We start from the raw sequence: 21092 nt of genomic DNA on the forward strand, positions 1-21092 counted from the left end.
AATGAATCACAGCTTCACAGAGTTAAACAAATGCAGCACAAACCAAAACAACACACCTTAAAATAATATTCCCCAATGATGACTTAAACCTCTGAAAATTTAAGCCACCCCAATTAAATGTTTTTTTTTTCTTTATAAGAGTTGCAATGGTCTAGTCAATGGGTGAGGTGGCACATGCCTTTAATCCCAGCACTCAGGAGGCAGAGGCAGGCAGATCTCTGTGAGTTCAAGGACAGCCTGGTCTACAGAGCTATTCCCAGTACTTCCAGGGCAACACAGAGAAGTCTTGTTTTGAAAAATCAAAACAAAACAAAACAAAAAGTTGTCATGGTCATGGTGTCTCTTCACACCAGTAGAAACCCTAACTAAGCCACAAGTCTGTCCAAGCCTTACCGAGGAAGTGACAATCCTTCGGTAAATCCCAAACTTCCAAAAACAGTTGCATCTAATAGATTCTGCTTATGCAATTATTGAGGAGAATGGTTCCTGTTATTTCCTATTCTTCCTCATGTTGAGGAGAAACATTAAAGAGTCCACACAAGCTTCCAGTTGCTTCCCTGTAGTAACTAAGGCAGTGATGCCCTTCTTTGGTAGATATTTGAAATAATACCTGATGGAGCATGAACATGGAATGTGGGGAAGGACCCTGAAAAAGAGATAGGCTCAGATTGTTTTCTGAGGTGCCTGGACTAGGCTGAGGCATAGCAGGTACAAAAATGGATCTGTTGCATGCAAATTTGTTTTCTTGGGTATGGGAGTTTTATTCCTCATTGTTACTGGGAAATATTGGACACAAAGTTGTTTGGGACAGAGGACACTACTAACTTGAGAAAAGAGAAAGTGACTACAGGTAGTTGGGTTTGGAGTTGAATGCACTGGTGACTGGTAGAAAAAGCAGACAGAAAAGGCCAAGTGGACTTTTTGGAGGACAGTAGATTTCTTTGGTTCATAGTAGGCTGTCTCAGTCAACCCATATATCATCATCATCTTTCTTCAGCTAAAGAAAGTAAAAGTAAGTTGCAGAACAGGAGCTCTTTAGTAAAGGTATAAGTGTCAGGTGTAATTTCTTATACACAATGGGGGCAGACAGAAATGTATTGGAAAAATTTTGGAGTGATCTGCCCTACCTATGGATGACTTTATTGTAGGCTACAACTAAATTACTCATCTGGCCTAAGTGTCAGTCCAAACTCAATTGAGATAATAGATCCAACACAGTTTGAAAATTTTATGGTTATGTAAAAAGTCTAAGAAAGAATTACAATTCTATAGTGCTAAAGTATTAAGAACTAGGTGTGATGGCTTGTATCTAACCCCATTATTAAAGAGACAAAGACAGGAGGATCTGAAGTAGAGACTGTTGAAGGATATATGGATGGAAGGAAGGGAAAAGATAGAAAAATACATAAAGACTAAGGATTAGGCTCAGTTGGGTAGAGTGTTTGTCTAGCATGCATGAAGACCGACATTTGATTCCCAGCACCACCCTGAGTGTGGTAGCACATGCCTGTAATCCCAGCACTCAGTAAGTGAAGGCAGGAAGATCAATTCAAGTTCATTTGTGGACATATAGAGAGTTCACGGCCAGCCTGGGCCAGTGACACTGCCTCTTTTCCCCACATAAGAAAAAAATTAATTTCTTTTTAAAAATCATTTTATATTGTGGTGGTGGTGCATCTCTTTAATCCCAGTACTCAGGAGTCAGAAACAGTTGAATCTCTGAGTTCAAGGCCAGCCTGGTCTGCAGAGCGAGTTCCAGGACAGCCAGGGGACACAGAGAAACTTTTGTCTCAGAACAACAAACAAACAAACAAATCCCAGATTTATGTGTATGGGTGTTTTGCTCACATTTATGCTTGTGTACTACATGCCTGCCTGGTGCCTTTAGAGGCCAGAAGAGGGTGTCAGATCCCTTAGGACTGAAGTTACAGACATTGTGAATCTGGTGGGGATTGAATCTTATTCCTCTTGAAGAGCAGCTAGTGCTCTTAACAACTGAGCTAGTTCTCCAGTTCAAGAAAAATAATTTAAGCCGGGCGGTGGTGGCGCACGCCTTTAATCCCAGCACTCGGGAGGCAGAGGCAGGCGGATCTCTGTGAGTTTGAGGCCAGCCTGGTCTACAAGAGCTAGTTCCAGGACAGGAACCAAAAGCTATGGAGAAACCCTGTCTTGAAAATTCAAAAAAAAAAAAAAAAAAGAAAAAAAAAAGAAAAATAGTTTAAAAATAAAGACAGGTGATATGCCTATAATCTCAGCACTTGAGAAACTGAGGCAGGAGGGTAACTTTGAGTTCAAACCCAGCTTGGTCTGCGTAGTAAGTTCCAGGATAGACTGGGTTACAGAGTAAAATCCTATCAAAAAAAAAAAACTGCTTCTAAAATATAAACTTCTCATAAGGCTATAATGGAAATTACTAGACCCAGCTTGGTCTGTGTAGTAAGTTCCAGGATAGACTGGGTTACAGAGTAAAATCCTATCAAAAAAAAACTGCTTCTAAAATATAAACTTCTCATAAGGCTATAATGGAAATTACTAGACCCAGCTTGGTCTGCGTAGTAAGTTCCAGGATAGACTGGGTTACAGAGTAAAATCCTATCAAAAAAAAAAACTGCTTCTAAAATATAAACTTCTCATAAGGCTATAATGGAAATTACTAGAAAGACAAGATTTAATTTACCATGACAGTTCCATAAGACATTTTGACTATATACATGCTTTTTGAGCAATGAGATTCATGTAAGTTAGAAGTGAAGTGCAGCCCAGGTAGCTGCCATGTGCCCTACAGGTCAGGTGTGTGGTGGTTTGAGTAGGTTTGGCCCCCATAGACTCATGTGTTTAAATGCTTGGCCCATAGGGAGTGACACTCTTAGGAGGTGTGATTTTGCTGGAGAAAGTGCATCACTGTTGGTGGTGGGTCTCAGGAGCTGAAGTCAGTCCACTCCCTTCTGCCTGAGGATCAAGATGTAGAATTCTCAGCTCCTTCCTAGTACCATGTGTGCCTACACACCACCATGCTCCTGCCATGACAATAATGGATTGAACCTCTGAAACTGTAAGCCAGCCCCAATTAAGTGTTTTCCTTTTTAAGAGGTGCTGTGGCCATGGTGTCTCCCTCTTCACAGCAGTAGAAACCCTAATGAAGACAAGGTACCATCATTCAAGCATTCTCAGTGCCTTTTTCTGTTCACCCTCTGTCTGATGCTGATTAAATCCAGTGCATTTGTTTTGTGAGAAGAGAGAGAGAATATTTTCGCCCCAAAAGATGATAGTCTGTTTATCTCTATCCTCTGAAAGCATTTCCTGCCAGGCAGTTGACACAGAACTTTGGCACAGCGTCAGGAAACTGTTTGCTTCTGTTTACTCCTTCTAGATCCAACTTCCCCAGGAACTGAAATGAGGGGTCTCCTTGAACTTCTTCGTATTTAGAACTTCTTCATAGAACATCTCAGCACTGTGCCATGTGTCAGAGCAATGGGAACCCTGTTTGTGAGAGGAAAGACATCTGCTTTAGTCATAGGCTAGGGGAAAGTGAGTTAATTCAATAAAATGTACTCAGAATATTCTTCTAAAAGATTTTCAGATAAGTCTGAAACCTTAATTAGGGGCTGTCTCACGATGGCTCAGTGAGAGTGTGTTCGGTAGGGCACTCACCACCAAGCTTGATGACCTGCGTTCAATCCTCAGGTGGCACACGGTAGGAGAGAACTAACTCCTCCAAGTTGGCTTTTGACCTCTAAGTGTGCATGCATGCACGCGTGTGCCCCCCATATTAAATGTAATCAAAAATTTAAAAGGGGGGGCTGGGAAGATTGCTCAGAGGTTAAGAGCACTGGCTGCTCTTCCAGAGGTTCTGAGTTCAATTCTCAGCAAACACATGGTGGCTCAAAACCATATGTAATGAGATCTGGTGCCCTCTTCTGGCCTGCAGGCATACATGCAGGCAGAACACTGTATACATAATAAATAAATCTTAAAAAAATTGCCTAAAGGTGAGATGATCCATCAGGGTTCCTGCTTCATGAAAGAGTATGCCAGACGTTTTGCAGGAAACAGAAGAAAATGACTGACAAACTGCCAATATAGGCAAAACTGTCTTTGAAATTTCCTGCTTCATGGAAAAGTCTGCCGGATACTATGGGCCTGTAGGCTAAAGATGGATGCTCCAATGTTACAGAAGAAATTTGGGTGACTGTCCAAGCAGCAAGATGTCTCTGTTAAGTCTAGAGTTTTGGAAGTTGCTTACAATGCACTTCCTGTTAAACTTAGGTAATATTATATCCTTCTGGGGTCTTTGATGGAGTTGAAGAATAGTTATAATTATAGTTTTTCTTAATTATGATAAAAGATAAAATAAATATAAATATTATAATTTAATTGTAATTCTTGCTTGATAACTGTTTTGTCATATGTAATCTTGCTATGTTAAAGTTAAAACCTTTTTATTTAGACAGAAAGGGGGAGATAATGTGGGATTCTCCTCTATATGCTGTGAACACCATTGGTTAATAAAGAAGCTGCTTTGGGCCTATTGCAGCGCAGAATATGACAAGGTGGGAATTTCAAGCAGATAGAGGAGGAGAGAGTAGACAGAGTCAGGCAGAAACCATGTAGCTAAAGCAGGAACAGATATTGGATGTTGGATGGAACCTTACTGGTAAGCCACAACCATGTGGCAATACACAGATTAATAGAAGTGGGTTAGTTTAAGATGTAAGAGCTAGCTAGAAATATGCATAAGCTAATAGATCAAGCAGCGTTTTAATAAAAAAAAATTTTTTTTAAGAAGCCAGGCATGATGGCATATCCCTTTAATCTCAGTGTTCTGGAGGCAGAACCAAGTGGATCTCTGTGAGTTCAAGGCTAGCTTGGTCTACATAGAAAGTTACAGGCCAAACAGGCCTACACAGTGAGACCTTCTTTCAAAAAACAAAAGGGAAACAAACAGATGGGGCTGGAGAGATGACTTAGTGGTTAAGAACGCTGGCAGCTCTTTCAGAGGATCCCAGCGCCCACATGTCAATTCACAATCAATGCTAATTCCGGTTCCAGGGGATCTGATGCTCTTTTATGACCTCTATAGGCACTTCATGCACACGGTACACAGACACACTTGCAGGCAAAACACTCATACACACAAAATCAAAATAATTTTTTTAAAAAAAAAACTTAAAAGACAGTGAACTTGAGATACAGAAAGACACAACCACTTAGTTCATTGTGAGCAGGTTCCCATCTTCTCTACATAGTATTGTTAGATAAACTCGACATTACTTAATTCTTTTATCCTGCTAGATGCTCTAAATAAGATTTATATAATTTGGGTAAGCACCAGAACTGCAGGCAGCAATGACTGGGGAGGAAGGACAGAAGCCACAGACACAGAAGTGAACAGCATGGGAATAGTGGCAAGAGAAAGAATTTATGGTGTGACTTGGGCCAGAGATCTGATGCCACAAAAATGTTTCAGACTGGGAGTGTATCTGTGGCCCAGACTCAGAACAAGGTCACAGATTAGAAAATCCAGTGGTTTCTGAATGGCAAGAATCCATGTAAACATCAGGCCACGGAGAAAAAAAGTAAAGGATGTAACACAAATACCAGTGGGAGGTAGATTGGAAGAATATATAACCGGCCATAGTTTAGAGGCTCGAATGTAATTCCTACCATTAGAACCTGGCCCTGGAACAACCTCAGCTAGGCAGCACCCTTTGGAACCCTTTGCGATGATGTGAGATCATGTACACACAGTGAATTACCTGAGTGAATTTGAAAGAACAAAAGAAGTAAGGATTCAAGTTGCTGTAGTTACACAGATGGGCTTCATTAATGAGAAAATAAAGGTTTAAAAACATTGAGTAGCTTGGGTCCTAAAAGATGACTCGACAGGTGAAATACTTTAGCTGTGAAGCCTGGTGACCTGAGTTCAGTCTCCAGGGACCACATGTAGAAGGAGGTTTACTGACTCCTTTATGACCTGTACACACACCTGTACATACATGTATGCAAACACACAGGTACTTATTTATTTATTTATTTTAGTGTTTCTCTCCACGGAAATCTTTAGTAAAAGGTGAAAGATTTATACGATCTGAAGAGAAACCAGGATATCACACACAGGTTTTTAAAAAAGAATACAGCTCCTTGGTGGCATGTTGGCTAGTGGATAAGAGTGTATGCTTGCACAAGGACCAGAACCCAAGTTTGAATCCTCAGTATTCATGTTAGGAAAAAAACGTACAGATGTGGTAGTGGCCAGTAACTCTAGTGATGGGAGAAACAAGAGAATTGCTGGGGCTTGTTCACTGCCAACCTTGATATAGGTCCAACATGAGACCCTGCCCTGAAGGAATAAGGCAGAGATGATAGAGAAGAACACAGTATTTTTCATTGGTTCTATGCATAGACCTTCACACCTCTCTCTTTCACCTTCTCCAAAGACAACCACAACTAAACTAAGAATCTGTCCCTTAGTTTTTTTGTTTTATTTTGTTTTTGAGGTAGCATCTCACTACGTTGCTCTAGTTGGCCTAGAACCCAGTATGTAGACCAGGCTGGCCTCTAACTCATAGAGATTCACTTGCTTTTGCCTGCTGAGTGCTAGGATTAAAGGCTTGTACCACTATGCCTAGTCAACCTTTTAGTTCTTTTGGACAACATAGGTTCCTTACATCTTTCTCCTTGTGAGGTTTCAGTCATAAACTGAAGGCTTCTGAGATGGAGAGCTTCCTGCTTTGAGAGAATAACAAACATAGTTTGCTAAGAGAGGTCTCTAGAGTTCTGCCAGGGATTTAGCAAATCCTGGATTCTCCCTAGTTCCATTAGTTACCTTCTTCTTGTGGGTGGTACCTGGTCTGTTCATGACTTTTCACCTTTGCCTTGAAGTCCTTTTGATTTCTGGATGGTTTGGCCCTGCAGCCATCTGATCATGAGGACTGACTCAACCCAGTCACATAACTCTAATGTACCTCATTTTTTTTAGTACTTCGAGCTGCATAGAGGAAATGGAGTCTAGGAAATCCAAAGAAGCTGGATAGTACCAGCAGATAACTGAGCCTGGTTGGTCCTTTCTGTCAATTAATAAACTAGTATTAGCATCTTCTCAGGCATTGAATTCACCCTAGACAACCTATAAGAACTGTCATGGAAAGGGCCCTTAAAAATAGAATTGATGCTGGACAAAGTGGTGCTTGCCTTTAATCCCAGCACTCAGGAGGTAGAACACTCTGAGTTTGATGCCAGCCAGGTCTATATAGTGAGACCTGTCTTTAAAAAAATTGTGTGTGTGTGTGTGTGTGTGTGTGTGTGTGTGTGTGCATCTGCACATGCGTGCGTGTGTGCGTGTATATGCAGGGACTGGCAGTATGGCCCAGTTGGTAGAGTACTTGCCAAGCATACATGAAGCCCTGAGTTCAAGTCCATAGTACTGCATATAGTTGCATACATCTGTCCCAGTACTTAGGAGCTCATTTTTGATATATAGTGAGGCCAGACTGGACTATACGAGACCCTTTCTCAAAAAAAAAAAGTTGAGCATTAAATGATGTTCACAAATGATAAAAAAAAATTGAATTGGAATAGGTAGGGAGTGAAGGAATCATTCCCAACTGAGGCAGAGCCCATCACAGCTTTCAGATGCAACTGCAGCTTTCCAGACCTACAGAAATGTCCAGAAGTATAAGACACAAGGAAATTATTGTCCTATCTGAGGGTTTTGGAAATAATGCTTAAGTCAGCCACAAAACATTAATAAAAAGTTTAGGTAAGTGAAATTTTGAAGATGATGGAATCTAATTGATAACTTCCTTACAACAATGTACAGACAATCTCCCTTTTAAAAGGGTTAATTATAGTGGTGATTATGAAGAGAAAAAGCCCGTGATGAAAGTGTGGTAGAAGACTCTGCTCTTCGTTGAGCAAGTTAAAACAAGCTGATCTGTAAGCAATTATTATCTTCATCAAAATTCTTAGCTCTAATGTTTTGGTTTCAATGGCCCAGCACGTTTGCCTTCTCAAACAATTGGATGGATTTAAAACACTTACGAGATGTTTGTGCTTATATCTCAACATAGCATCAGTTCAACAGGAAAGTCGGGGGAGTATAATTTGGTTTTAGGTCTTAGTTAAAAAAAATCAAAGCTAAACAAAAAGTCCACAAGGTCTAACCCATGCACACAAATGCCATTCTTTATGCAGTCTTACAATGCATAAAGAAACAAGGATCCATACTGTTTCAGGGTGTCTTTTCTTTACTTCTTAATCACTTAACAGCTCTGGGAAAAGTGGCCGGTAGTTGGCATGCTTGGGGTGCTTGGGCGTTACCCACTGCCAACATTTTCATATGGGGGATACTTTCTAAAAAGGTTTCTCTTTGCCTTTTTTTTCTTTTTTGGTTTTGTTTTGTTTTTTATATTTTCAAAAAACATATGTTCTGCATTCTAAGGAAAGTTTGGGGTGCCTATTGGGAGAAGGAGTGATTTGAAAACTAAATTAACTTTTCAAATTCTGATTTATATATGTGCAAGTGATTCCGAAGAATATGTCTTTGGATTAGATTGGGAAAACTAGAAATATATGCACACACATGATGAGGTTTCTAGTTACATTATGTGCTTAATTAAGGATTACATTGTGTATGTGTGTGTATGTATGTGTGTATGTAATGTTCATTTGAAATGCCTATAATTTTGGGCTGGAAAGGACATGGTCTGCTCTTCCACAGGACCTGAGTTCCCAGCCTTCATGTCAAGTGGTTCACAGTAGCCTGTAATTCCAGCTCCATGGGATCTGGCACCTCTTGGGGTACCTGCACCTGTGTACACAATACTACCCCCAGTATACAAAGTTAAAAATAATGCTTAAAATCTTAAAAAAAAGAAATGACAGTAATTTGACAGCTATAACTAGTGAATGGGAGGCAGTTGCTAGGTATTGAAGGTGGAGCTGATGCTAACAGAAAGGTGACTAGTCCATGCTTTCAAGAGGCTTCCAGTGTCTGCTTAGTTCATAGATGGGGTCATGGTGAAGAGTATTGGCGAGCAAGCATCCTGAGCTATGAACTGCCTTGGAGAATAACTCATGTACTCTGCCTAGGACAGAAAGAAATCAGAGTGGGCTTGACTAAAGAGATGATATTTGTATTGAACCTATTTAGATGTTAACCTTTGTGATATTTTCTGGTAACAAGTTGTTATGAGATTGGAGCATAGAATGCTGGAAGCCAGGACAGAGATGTTAACTTCACAGTATCTGGTATTTCCAGGTAAAAATGCCTCACAAATAAATTCGAAGTTCATGTTTAGAAAATACAAGAGAAAAGTTAGAGCTCTAGATCCATATATTTAACTGAAGCTATGTAAACAGATAAAATGTCTATATGTAGGGAAAACCTGGAGGGAAATTTTCTACTTGAAAACTACACAGGAGAGAAGGCAGTAATGAAAGACAATGATGAATGGTCATAGAGATGGGAAAGGAATTGATAGAGAGGCTGGGAGCATCACAGTCAAGTAAAGAGCTTGGATACTACAGAAAAAATGAACAAGCTGAGCATTTGGAAAATAAAAATTAGAATAGTTGAAGCAGGCATGATACAAGCCTGTAACCTCAGTGCTTTGAAGGTAGAGGGAAGAAGATCAGAAGTTCAAAGTTATCCTGGCTACATAGGGACTTTGAGGCCAATCAGTGATACAAGAGACTCTGTCTCAAAGTAAGCAACAACAACAAAGAAAACCAAATTTATAAAATAAGAGACTTGGGTATCCAGATTACCAAGGACAGTGTTTTGAAGAGGTATCCGTTCCACACTACATCAACTTGGAGTTTCAGAGAAAGCTGTAGACAGAAGTTTCTGTCCTACTCAGTTCCACAGCCATTCAGTCCCAAATAAACACACAGAGGCTTATATTAATTATAAACTGTTGGGCCTATTGCTCAGGATTATATAGAATTATGGTCAAGTCCTTAGTGGATTATTCTGTGAGGCTTGATCTTCTCAGCCAGCAGCCTTGAGGTTGTTCTGGATGCAGAACTCAGAAGAAACTGCAACAGAGGTCCTTTAAAATGTAGGGTCATCTGGGCCATTCATTCCCATTGGAGATTTTTCAGGGGGTTTTCCTTGCCCAAACCTTATTTTTCTTAACTAAGAATGAAACAAAAGCAAAACCTTTTCTCCAAAGTAACATAATTTTTGACTTAAATTTTGAAGTCAAGGCACTTTCAAAATATATAGTATGAATTAATCCAGCAGCATTTATAATCAAATGTCTTTTAGCAGCTATTGCTCCTTCCTCAGTAATCAAACAATTTAAAGACAATACAATAACATACAGTATCCAGATTCTCTGTGTATTTTCCATTGTTACGTGACTTTTTTAAAACTCTTATTTCTTTTGTTTTTATTTAATTTATATTTTTATTTTTTTTTTGAGACAGGGTTTCTCTGTGTATCTTTTTTGGCTGTCCTGGAACTCACTCTGTAGACCAGACTGGCCTTGAACTCACAGAGATCTCCCTGCCTCTGCTTCCCAAGTGCAGGGATTAAAGGCATGTGCCACTATGCCCAACTATATTTTTTAAGGACTTCCTCTATCTTTTTTCTTTCTCTCCCAAACCTATGTATATTTTTAAACACACTGTAAACCGTTTAGAGGGCTTGTTTTCATCTAAATCTGTCCTTTTTTAAAATTTATTTATTATGTACAGTGTTCTGCCTGCATGCGTACCTACACCCCAGAAGAGGATACCAGATCTCATTATGGATGGTAGTGAGCCACCATGTGGTTGCTGGGAATTGAACTCAGGACCTCTGGAATAACAGTCAGTGCTCTTAACCGCTGAGCCATCTCTCCAGCCCCCTGAATCTGCCTTTACTGTGTATCTTTTTCTGACTACATGAGTCTGTAATCTGCTAAGTGATATGGCTAGGATTAAATATGCGGCTTTGGTGACTGGCTCTGCCCCATCCCTTAGCATCCTGAGTGTCTACCTTCATGGCAGAGGTACAGATGGATATATTGCCACAACTCTGTTGAGTTTCTATGTCCATGCCACCACCAAGAAGCCTGATACTGACTGCTTATAAATACCATTTAAGTGTTTGGTGGCAGACTCTCTTAAAAGAGCTGCGAAGTTTTTGCTACTGACACTGAGTCAGGAAGCCCCTCTTAAAGGAGCTGTGCCTCTGCTCACCACCAGCAAACAGAGCCTATGGGAGAAAAGATGGTTACCAAGAAGCTGTACTTGACTCTGTTCTCGTCTGTTTAGAATCCTTTTTTTTTTTTAAAGCTTTCTTGGGCTATATGTAGAAATTCTTGCCAAATGTTTGGGTGCCATTTGTAGACGAAAGTTTCTGTCCTGCCCAGTCCTGTAGCCATTTAGTCCCAAATAAACACACAGAGGCTTATATTAATTATAAGCTGTTTGGCCTATTATCTTAGCCTTATTATTAACTAGCTTTTACAACTTAAATTAACCCATAGTTCTTGTCTAGGTTTATCCATGTGGCTTGGTACCTTTTTCTCAGTGAGGCATTCAGGTTCTTGTTTTGAAAAGAAAAAAAAAGGGGGGATATAGATATGATAGGATAAAAGGGTAGATTATTGAATCTACTCTGAAAAGAAAAAAGGAAGGCTATGGATATGATAAGATGAAAAGGTAGATTATTAAATCTATTTTTAAAAAGTAGCTACTAGTTTTAAATTGGATTGGACTTTTGTATACTGCATAGAAATTTTGTATATTGATACAAATTTAAGATTTTTGTTAAAACACATTATACATATGTTTCTAATCTTGTTTAACATATTGTACCTATACATCTCGTTTAACAATGTAATGCAAATTTCTAGTCTTTGAAGGTTATTATTACCAGTTGTTTAGGATGATAAGAAAATGCAGGTTAGCCGGGCAGTGGTGGTGCACGCCTTTAATCCTAGCACTCGGGAGGCAGAGGCAGGCAGATCTCTGTGAGTTCTAGGCCAGCCTGGTCTACAAGAGCTAGTGCCAGGACAGGCTCCAAAGCTACAGAGAAACCCTGTCTTGAAAAACTAAAAAAAAAAATGCAGGTTAGTAATTAGTCACCTATTATAGTCAAATCTATAGTCACACGAGGTATGTTTTCAAGGCCAAACAAAGATATATTTTAGATAGACAGGCCATCTTCAAACACTTGAGAAATCTACAGAATATGGCATTTATGATGTTTTAATAACACAGGCTCCTTTTTATGACAATGAGACATGTCTGCTCCTGGCAGCACCAATCTACTTCAGAAAAGATATGGGCACTGAAGAAACTTCACATGGAGCTTACTTAATCTGTGGCAAAAGTAAGCCACTGGGCAAGAAAATACCCTTGCCTTGATTGCTGACATTATGCTGTTCTAATTGGACAAGCAGGATACAAAAGAGAGTGACTGCCAAACATTTTCAAGACGAGGAGGGACAACCCTTCAGAATATCCTGCTTCATAGAAAAGTCTGTTAGATATGCTAAGCCTATAGGCTGAAGATAGATGCCTCAATGTTGCAGAAGAACTTTGGGTGACTGTCCAGGCAGCCAGCTGTTTCTGTCACTTACTTTTTTTGGAAAATGTACTTGCTTGTCCATCCTGCCTACTCAGTTAATATTATTTCCTTCTTGGGTCTTTGAGGGATTTGAAGACTAGATAGTTATAGATTTTCTTGTTTACCTGATGCGAGCAAGTGAGTTATGATAGAAAGTAGGACAAGACTTTGGACTCACCAAGATAGGATAGATATTGAAGTATTTTCTCTGAATTTGTCAAATGCAAATGTGCTAGACATTGTTGATGTATTTATTGCCTGTATATATTGCATATAGTCATTGTACTTATTGTATATAGTTTTTCTTATATTAGTTATAGCCTTTTTAATTTTTGACAAAAAGGGGGAAATATAGTGATAATTCATTTGTATTTTAATAAATAAAGCTTACCTGAAAATCAGAGAGTAAAACAGCCCCACTGGTCAGCCTTATAGACCAGGCAGTGGTGACACACACCTTTAATCCCAGTAGCCACACTAGTTTGCCATAAAAACCAGGTGGTGCATGCCTTTAATCCCAGCCCTAGAGAGGAATATAAAACTTTTTGAACATTTATTTCTTTGCTGTCCAAGTCTTCTTAGTTAAAAATGACTTGATGAACATGGAAGGAACTATGGATAATATTTATCTTTAGTATTTATTTATTTTCTTAGTATTTATCTTTAGGATAGTGTTTATCCTAAAGAAAAAGAAGGAAGGAAACGAGGAGATTAGGTATAAGTGCTCAGCCTTCTAGGAAACTGAGAATGGCTCTGGTGTGTCGATCCTGTTTCCCAGGATAGCAGAACTTTGGCGAAAGGCTGTCCTAAAATGGCATGATAGACAAACACAAACTGCCATCCTCTTTTTACTGATGTTTAAAATTTCAAGTCATAGCTGTAATTATGCAAACATTAAGGTGAATAGTCTTTTCCTAATCCATTATTTTAGCTTCTGTCATTCCAGCTGTTAGGAGAATAATTACTCTATTAAACTACATGTGCGTTAGGACTGGAGTGATGGCTTAATGGGTAAGAGCATGCACTGCTCTTGCTGAGAACCTTGTTCTTTTCCAGCACCCTTGTCAGTCAGCTTGTCACTCCAGCTTCAAGGGATCAATACCTTTCTCACTCATGTGTGTGCACGCGCGCGCGCGCGCACACACACACACACACACACACACACACACAAACACATCTATATACTTACATATATACATATATATATATAATTAAACACAAAGAACAAAATCTTTAAGTATGTAAATTTAATCATTCCTGGTGTCAGAATTTCCTTTATACAGAATTCCTCATAGAACACCCCCCAAAATTATATGTACCTAGATCTCACTTTTAGGAATTCTGGTTTGGGATATTTGTAGATACCCTAAGGGCAGCATTGTATTTAAAAAGCTCTTTTTAGGTTTTCCTCCCAGAAGTCAAATAATTTTATTCTTGAGCTTTTTTGTAAGATTTACTTAATTTTTACTTATATATGTGTGTGTGTGTGTGTGTGTGTGTTGTGTACAGGTGTACTCAAATTCCCGAAGACAGTGTCAGATACTCTGGAGCTGGAGTTACAATGTGAAGTCACCAAATGTGGGTGCAGGGAACTGAAGTCTGGTACTCTGAAAGTAAGCACTCTTAGTCTCTAAGTCATCTCTCCAGCCCTAAATCTTTTCTTCTTTATAAAAGGTAAAAAGGAATTGGGAGATGACAGTTCTCTTAGAGTATTTTTGGATGGGCACCAAGGGTTGAGAGCCTGCTTGCTTTCTTGCTTGTTTTATTTTAGTTAAGACAGTATTACTAGTAGCCAGACTGGCCTCTTCACTCAGAGATTGCTTGCCTTTGGCTCCCGAGTTCTGGGACTAACGTCTTGCTCCACCATACGCAGTTGCCATTTTTGTTTCTAATTGATTCTTTTTTTAAAAAAAATTATTTATTTTATTTATTTATTTATTTACGATTTCTGCCTCCTCCCCGCCACCACCTCCCATTTCCCTCCCCCTCCCCCAATCAAGTCCTCCTCCCTCAGCAGCCCAAAGAGCAATCGGGGTTCCCTGTCCTGTGGGAAGTCCAAGGACCACCCACCTCCATCCAGGTCCAGTAAGGTGAGCATCCAAACTGCCTAGGCTCCCACAAAGCCAGTACGTGCAGTAGGATCAAAAACCCATTACCATTGTTCTTGAGTTCTCAGTAGTCCTCATTGTCCACTATGTTCAGCGAGTCCGGTTTTATCCCAGGCTTTTTCAGACCCAGGTCAGCTAGCCTTGGTGAGTTCCTGATAGAACATCCCCATTGTCTCAGTGTGTGGGTGCACCCCTCGCGGTCCTGAGTTCCTTGCTCGTACTCTCTCTTCTTCTGCTCCTGATTTGGACCTTGGGATTTCAGTCTGGTGCTCCAATGTGGGTCTCTGTCTCTGTCTCTTTTCATCGCCTGATGAAGGTTAATATCCAGGAGGATGCCTATATGTTTTTCTTTGGGTCTAATTGATTCTTTATTTGTATCTCAGGTTGACTTTCAACTCACAGCAATCCTCCTGCCTTATCTTCCTAAGTGCTGAAATGACAGCTATGTCTTATCACATCCAGCTGCTTTAGAAATGAATTTCTTTAGAATTTCTACTCAAGCCTTGGTGAATGGAAAGCAGATTGGATTAAATAGCACTTGGTAAGGTTATGGAGTCATGGTTAATATTAACTCATGGTTTTACCAGGTACGATCTTTTATTATTCAGTCAGTTATCAAAAAAAATACTAGTAATTCAAATCCAACAACATATAAAAATGAGTGTAAACCATTATAAAAGCAGTATTTGTGCCAAGAATGCAAGGATGATCCAATATACAAAATTCAATAAATATAATACCTCACACCAATAGAAGGAAGGATTGAAAACCTATGATTATCCCAGTAGACACAGAAGGGTTAAAAATAAAATTGAACATTCTTTCATGGTTTAAAAAACAAAAGAAGCCAAGCATGTTGTATGCCTTTAATCCTAGCACTCAGGAGACAGAGGCAGGCAAATCTTTTGAGTTTGTGGCCAGCCTGGTCTACAGTGTGAGTTCTAGGACAGCCAGGATTACACAGAGAAACTTTGTCTCAGAAAATAAACAGACAAAAACCAAACCAAATCAATCAACCAACCAACCAGCCAAGCAAGCGAGCAAGCAAACAAACAAAAACCACACACCAGGGGCTGGAGAGATGGCTCAGTGGTTAAGAGCATTGCCTGCTCTTCCAAAGGTCCTGAGTTCAATTCCCAGCAACCACATGGTGGCTCACAACCATCTGTAAAGAGGTCTGGCGCCCTCTTCTGGCCTTCAGGCATACAGACAGAATATTGTATACATAATAAATAAATAAATACTTAAAAAAAACCACACACCAAAAATGAACACTAGAAAACAAAAACAAAAACAAAAAGAACAATCTACTAAGTTTAAGAGAAGTGCCTCAGCTTTCTAAGAGAAACCTCTGGCCTACGTCATACTGAGTGAAGAAAAGCTGAAAGTCTCCTCTGGGTAGGTGAAGACTGTCAAGTCTTAGTCAGGGTTACTATTGCTATAATGAAACATGGCCAAAGGTTACCCTTCTTATCATTGTTCACTATCAAAGGAAGTCAGGATAGGAACTCAAACAGAGAAGGAGCCTGGAGGCAGGAGCTGAAGAAGTGGCCAAGGAGGGTACTGTTTACTGGCCTTGTTCCCCATGGCTTGCTCAGTCTGCTTTCTTATAGAACCCAGGACCACCAGCTCAGGGATAGCACCACCCAAATCGGACTGGGTCCTCCCCCATCAATTACTAATTTAAAAAATGCCTTGCAGTCTTGCCTACAGCCCAGTGTTTTGGAGGCATTTTCTTAATTAAGGTTCCCTCCTCTACAGTGACTTTAACTTGTGTCAAGTAGACTAAAGTATCTAGAACATTTAATGAGCACCTGGCATCTCAGCTTACCTGTTCTTGTAGCTGGTCCAACCACAGCATCAGTGAAGTTACCCCAATGCTTTACTTAAGTGAACTATTGTTTCTATTAGCCTAGTATTTAGAATAAAATACCAAATACTGTAGCACAAAGACATATGGACCTAGGTTTAATTTAACATTTTAGTGAACTGGTTATTGGAAGAGAACTTTGATTCTGTATTACATCTTTGATACACTTTGAAAGGGGAGAGTGAGTGAAAGGTATGAATGGGATTCAAAGCATGGAAACTGTGCTGTGGACGGGGGCTAGAGAAAGCAGACAGTTATTCTTTCACAGTTGAAGAAACTAATAACATCTGAGTTTTCTGTAAAAATCTCAGGAGTGCCACTTGAAAATAATTATTGAAATCCAGATGAGATTTACTAGACAAGATTCCCATTAATCAATCTCTCTCTCTCTCTCTCTCTCTCTCTCTCTCTCTCTCTCTCTCTGTGTGTGTGTGTGTGTGTTGTGCGCGCTATAGTTCCATAGTTTTTCTAGTTTCCTTATTAATAACTCTGTAACTTGTTAATTGTAGTCACCAGGATTACCAGCTAATATTTCTTTTGGATACTTGTAGAGCTAAATAAAAATCTTTTCTTTATCCAGTAGAAAGGCTATGAGACAAAAATATGTCCTCTTTGTGCATGTCCACATACCAAAAAATAAAGGCACACACCACCACTGCCCAGCCCTATGGGGGCCATTCTTATTCAACCACCACATGCAGGATGCAATTCTGCTAATCCTATTGATTGATTGAGGTAGTGCACTAGTCTTTAGCTTTGTTCTTAAATTTTTTTTTTTTGAGATCATGACCCTCTTTGAGAATGTATTGAAAGCTGTGGACCTTTCCTCCTCGAAATGAACTCAATACATATCAGCAGTTCTGCATTTTCTATTGAGCATCTCTGGAAGAGTACATAATGTGCAGTGATTTCCCGAAAGGGGGAACTTATGGGTAAGAATGAGAGGAAAGATTTGGGCAGGGTGATAGCTCAGTGAGTAAAATGCTTGCGATACAAGTGTGAGGGCTTGGGTTCAAATCCCAAGAATCCATATAAAGCTGGATGCTGTGGCATGCATCATCTGTGGTCCAAGTGCTCCCTGTGGAAAGATAGGAGGCTGACACAGGAAAATCCTTGAAGACCAGCTAGTCTGACATATGTTGCAGCAGCGAACAACAAAGAGACTTTGCCTTAAACAAGGTAGGAGAGGACCACTCTGGAGTTTGTCCTTTGACCTCCACAAAGGCACAGTGGTGCATATACACTTGAATGCAAATGAACAAGCCACATGCATACAAAACTGGGGGAGTATTCTTCCCTGTGTATTAATTTATATATTTTTTAAAGTTTGTAATCAACTATTATGTCTTACCTATATTGTATGCAAAAATGCTTTTTAAATCAATGTCAAAAAGTTATACGATAATGTTCTGAATTTCCTATTTCTTGCTATTTAAAAAAATTAATCTTGCAGTGGTGAGATTGCCCAGTTAATGATAAAGTCATATGCTACCAAGACTGGTGAACCGGAGTTAAATCCCTAGAAACCAAGTGATACAAAGAGAGAAGGTGTAGCATGAATTCTAGTTGGCCTTAATAGTAAAAATCCAGAGTCAGATATAGGGGTTAATGCTGAAGATCAGAGAAGCAGGGAAGCTAGCCACTAGAGAGTTCTTTAACCTCTGCCAGTACTCAAACTGAAGGGGTGATCCTGTCCTCAGACTGCATCTCCACATTCCATCTGTCTTCACCAAAACCTCAGACTGCCCTGAACTCCTGTCTCCTGCCTTACATTCCTCTCTCTACCCAGCCATACCACTTCTGTCTCTACCTACCTAGTGCTGGGATTAAAGGTGTGTGATCCCAAGTGCTAGGATCCCTTTGTGTGAGCTTTGTTTCTCTTTTAGACAGATTCGGTTCTTGTTGTAGCTCAGGGTGGCTGTGAACTAATGGAGATTCCTTTGCCTCTGTCTCCTGAGTCCTGGGATTAAAGGTGTGTTCCACTAGTCCCTGGCCTCTAGTAGCTTAGCTCTGCACTCTCATCTTCAGGTAAGCTTTATTTATTACAATGTAAATGAATCATCACTGCATTTCCCCTTTTTGTCTAAAATAAAAAGGAAGGCTATAACTAATATAAGAAAAACTGTATACAGTAAGTACAATAACTATATACAATATATACAGGCAATAAATACATCAACAGTGTCTAGTTTATTTGTATTTGACAAATTCATAGAAAATACTCCATTAGAATGGATGAAGAAAGTATGGAATATATACATATTAGAGTACTACTCAGCAGTAAAAAACAATGACTTTTTGAATTTTGCATGCAAATGGACGGAAATAGAAAACACTATCCTGAGTGAGGTAAGCCAGACCCAAAAAGAGGAACATGGTATGTATTCACTCATATTTGGTTTCTAGCCATAAATAAAGGACATTGAGCCTATAATTCGTGATCCTAGAGAAGCTAAATAAGAAGGTGAACCCAAAGAAAAACATATAGGCATCCTCCTGGATATTAACCTTCATCAGGCGATGAAAAGAGACAGAGACAGAGACCCACATTGGAGCACCAGACTGAAATCCCAAGGTCCAAATTAGGAGCAGAAGGAGAGAGAGCACGAGCAAGGAACTCAGGACCGCGAGGGGTGCACCCACACGCTGAGACAATGGGGTTGTTCTATCAGGAACCCACTAAGGCCAGCTGGCCTGGGTCTGAAAAAGCATGGGATAAAACCGGACTCGCTGAACATAGTGGACAATGAGGACTACTGAGAACTCAAGAACAATGGCAATGGGTTTTTGATCCTACTGCACGTACTGGCTTTGTGGGAGCCTAGGCAGTTTGGATGCTCATCTTACTAGACCTGGATGGAGGTGGGTGGTCCTCGGACTTCCCACAGGGCAGGGAACCCTGATTGCTCTTTGGGCTGCCGAGGGAGGGGGACTTGATTGGGGGAGGGGGAGGGAAATGGGAGGTGGTGGTGGGGAGGAGGCAGAAATCGTAAATAAATAAATAAATAAATAAATAAATAGAAAATACTCCATTATCTGACCTATCTTGGTGAGTCCAAAGTGTTGTATATAATTCACTTTCTATTCTAACTTGTATTACCAATTCAAAATTATCTTTTTATGTCTCTCAACCTTATAAACTTTATATTTCTTTAGTTAATTTTTATTTTGAGTCTGATAAGTAAGGAAAACTATATCTAGTCTTCAATTCCCTCAGAGACCTAAGAAGAAAATCATATTAACTGAGTAAGCAGGAGGTACAAGGAAGCAATTTCCAAAAAAAAGTGTGAGAAATGACATAAAAGCTGGCTGCCTAGAGAGTCACCCAAAGTTCCTATGCAACATTGGGACATCCATCTTTAGCCTATAGGCCTAGAATGTTCAACAAATTTTTCTATGAAGCAGGACTTTGTTGTTGTTGTTGTTTTGTTTTTGTTTTTCGAGATAGGGTTTCTCTGTGGTTTTGGAGCCTGTCCTGGAACTAGCTCTTGTAGACCAGGCTGGCCTCAAACTCACAGAAATCCGCTTGCCTCTGCCTCCCGAGTGCTGGGATTAAAAGTGCCACCACCGCCCCGCGAAGCGGGACTTTTGAAGGACTATCCCTTCTTGTTTTGAAAATGTTTGGCAGTCACTCTCTTTTGTGTCCTGCTTGTCCAATTTGAAAAACATACTTTAAATAGTTGAGGTAAGAACACTTTCTTGCCCAGTGGCTTACTTTTGCCACAAAGGAAGTAAATTCCATGTGGAGTTTCTTTGGTGCCCTTCTTTTCTGAAGTAAGTAGATTGGTGCTGCCAAGAGCAGACATGTCTCATTGCCATAAAAAAGAATCTGTTATTAAAACATCTTAAATGCCATATTTGTGGATCTCTGAAATGTTTGACCTGTGTATCTAAAATATATCTCTGTTTGACCTTGAAAATATGCATAATATGACTACAAGTTCGATTGTAATAGGTGACTAACTACTAATCTGAATTTCCTTATTATCCTAAATAGTTGGTAATAATAACTTTCAAGGGCTAAAATTTGTATTACATTGTTAATTGAGCTGTATAGATACAATGTAGGGCACAATGCCTCGAACATGAGTAGAAATGTATGCACAGTATGTTCTAACAAAATTAATCTCAAATTTTTATCAATATACAAAATTTGTATACAAAAGTCTAATCCATTGTAAAATATTTACAACTGATAGTTTCTTCTTTAAAAGTAGATTCAGTAATCTAGATTTTTATCTTGATATGTATATAATGATTTCTTTTTATAGTAGATTCAATAATCTCCCCCTTTATCCTATCATATCTATACCTCCTTTTCTTTTTAAAACAATGATTTATATAATGATTTCTTTTTATAGTAGATTCAATAATCTCCCCCTTTATCCTATCATATCTATACCTCCTTTTTTCTTTTTAAAATAATGATTTATATAATGATTTCTTTTTATAGTAGATTCAATAATCTCCCCCTTTATCCTATCATATCTATACCTCCTTTTTTCTTTTTAAAATAAGAACCCTGAATCTAATCTCCTCTGTTTATCCTTTT

General features: G+C 39.4%; 1 protein-coding gene and 1 non-coding gene across 2 annotated transcripts in view; one reads left to right on the plus strand and one right to left on the minus strand.

The window, feature by feature from the left end:
• Positions 1 to 21092, plus strand: part of Dennd2b (DENN domain containing 2B) — a 192526-nt gene that overhangs the window by 7308 nt on the left and 164126 nt on the right. The window lies entirely within an intron of this gene.
• On the minus strand, positions 5996 to 6108 carry LOC121458161. Its single transcript, XR_005975805.1, has one exon. It is a non-coding gene; the product is annotated as a U5 spliceosomal RNA (small nuclear RNA).

This window comes from Microtus oregoni, unplaced genomic scaffold (assembly GCF_018167655.1).
Source record: "Microtus oregoni isolate MIOR12 unplaced genomic scaffold, Mior012 000016F_ref0000370, whole genome shotgun sequence".
NCBI lineage: Eukaryota > Metazoa > Chordata > Mammalia > Rodentia > Cricetidae > Microtus > Microtus oregoni.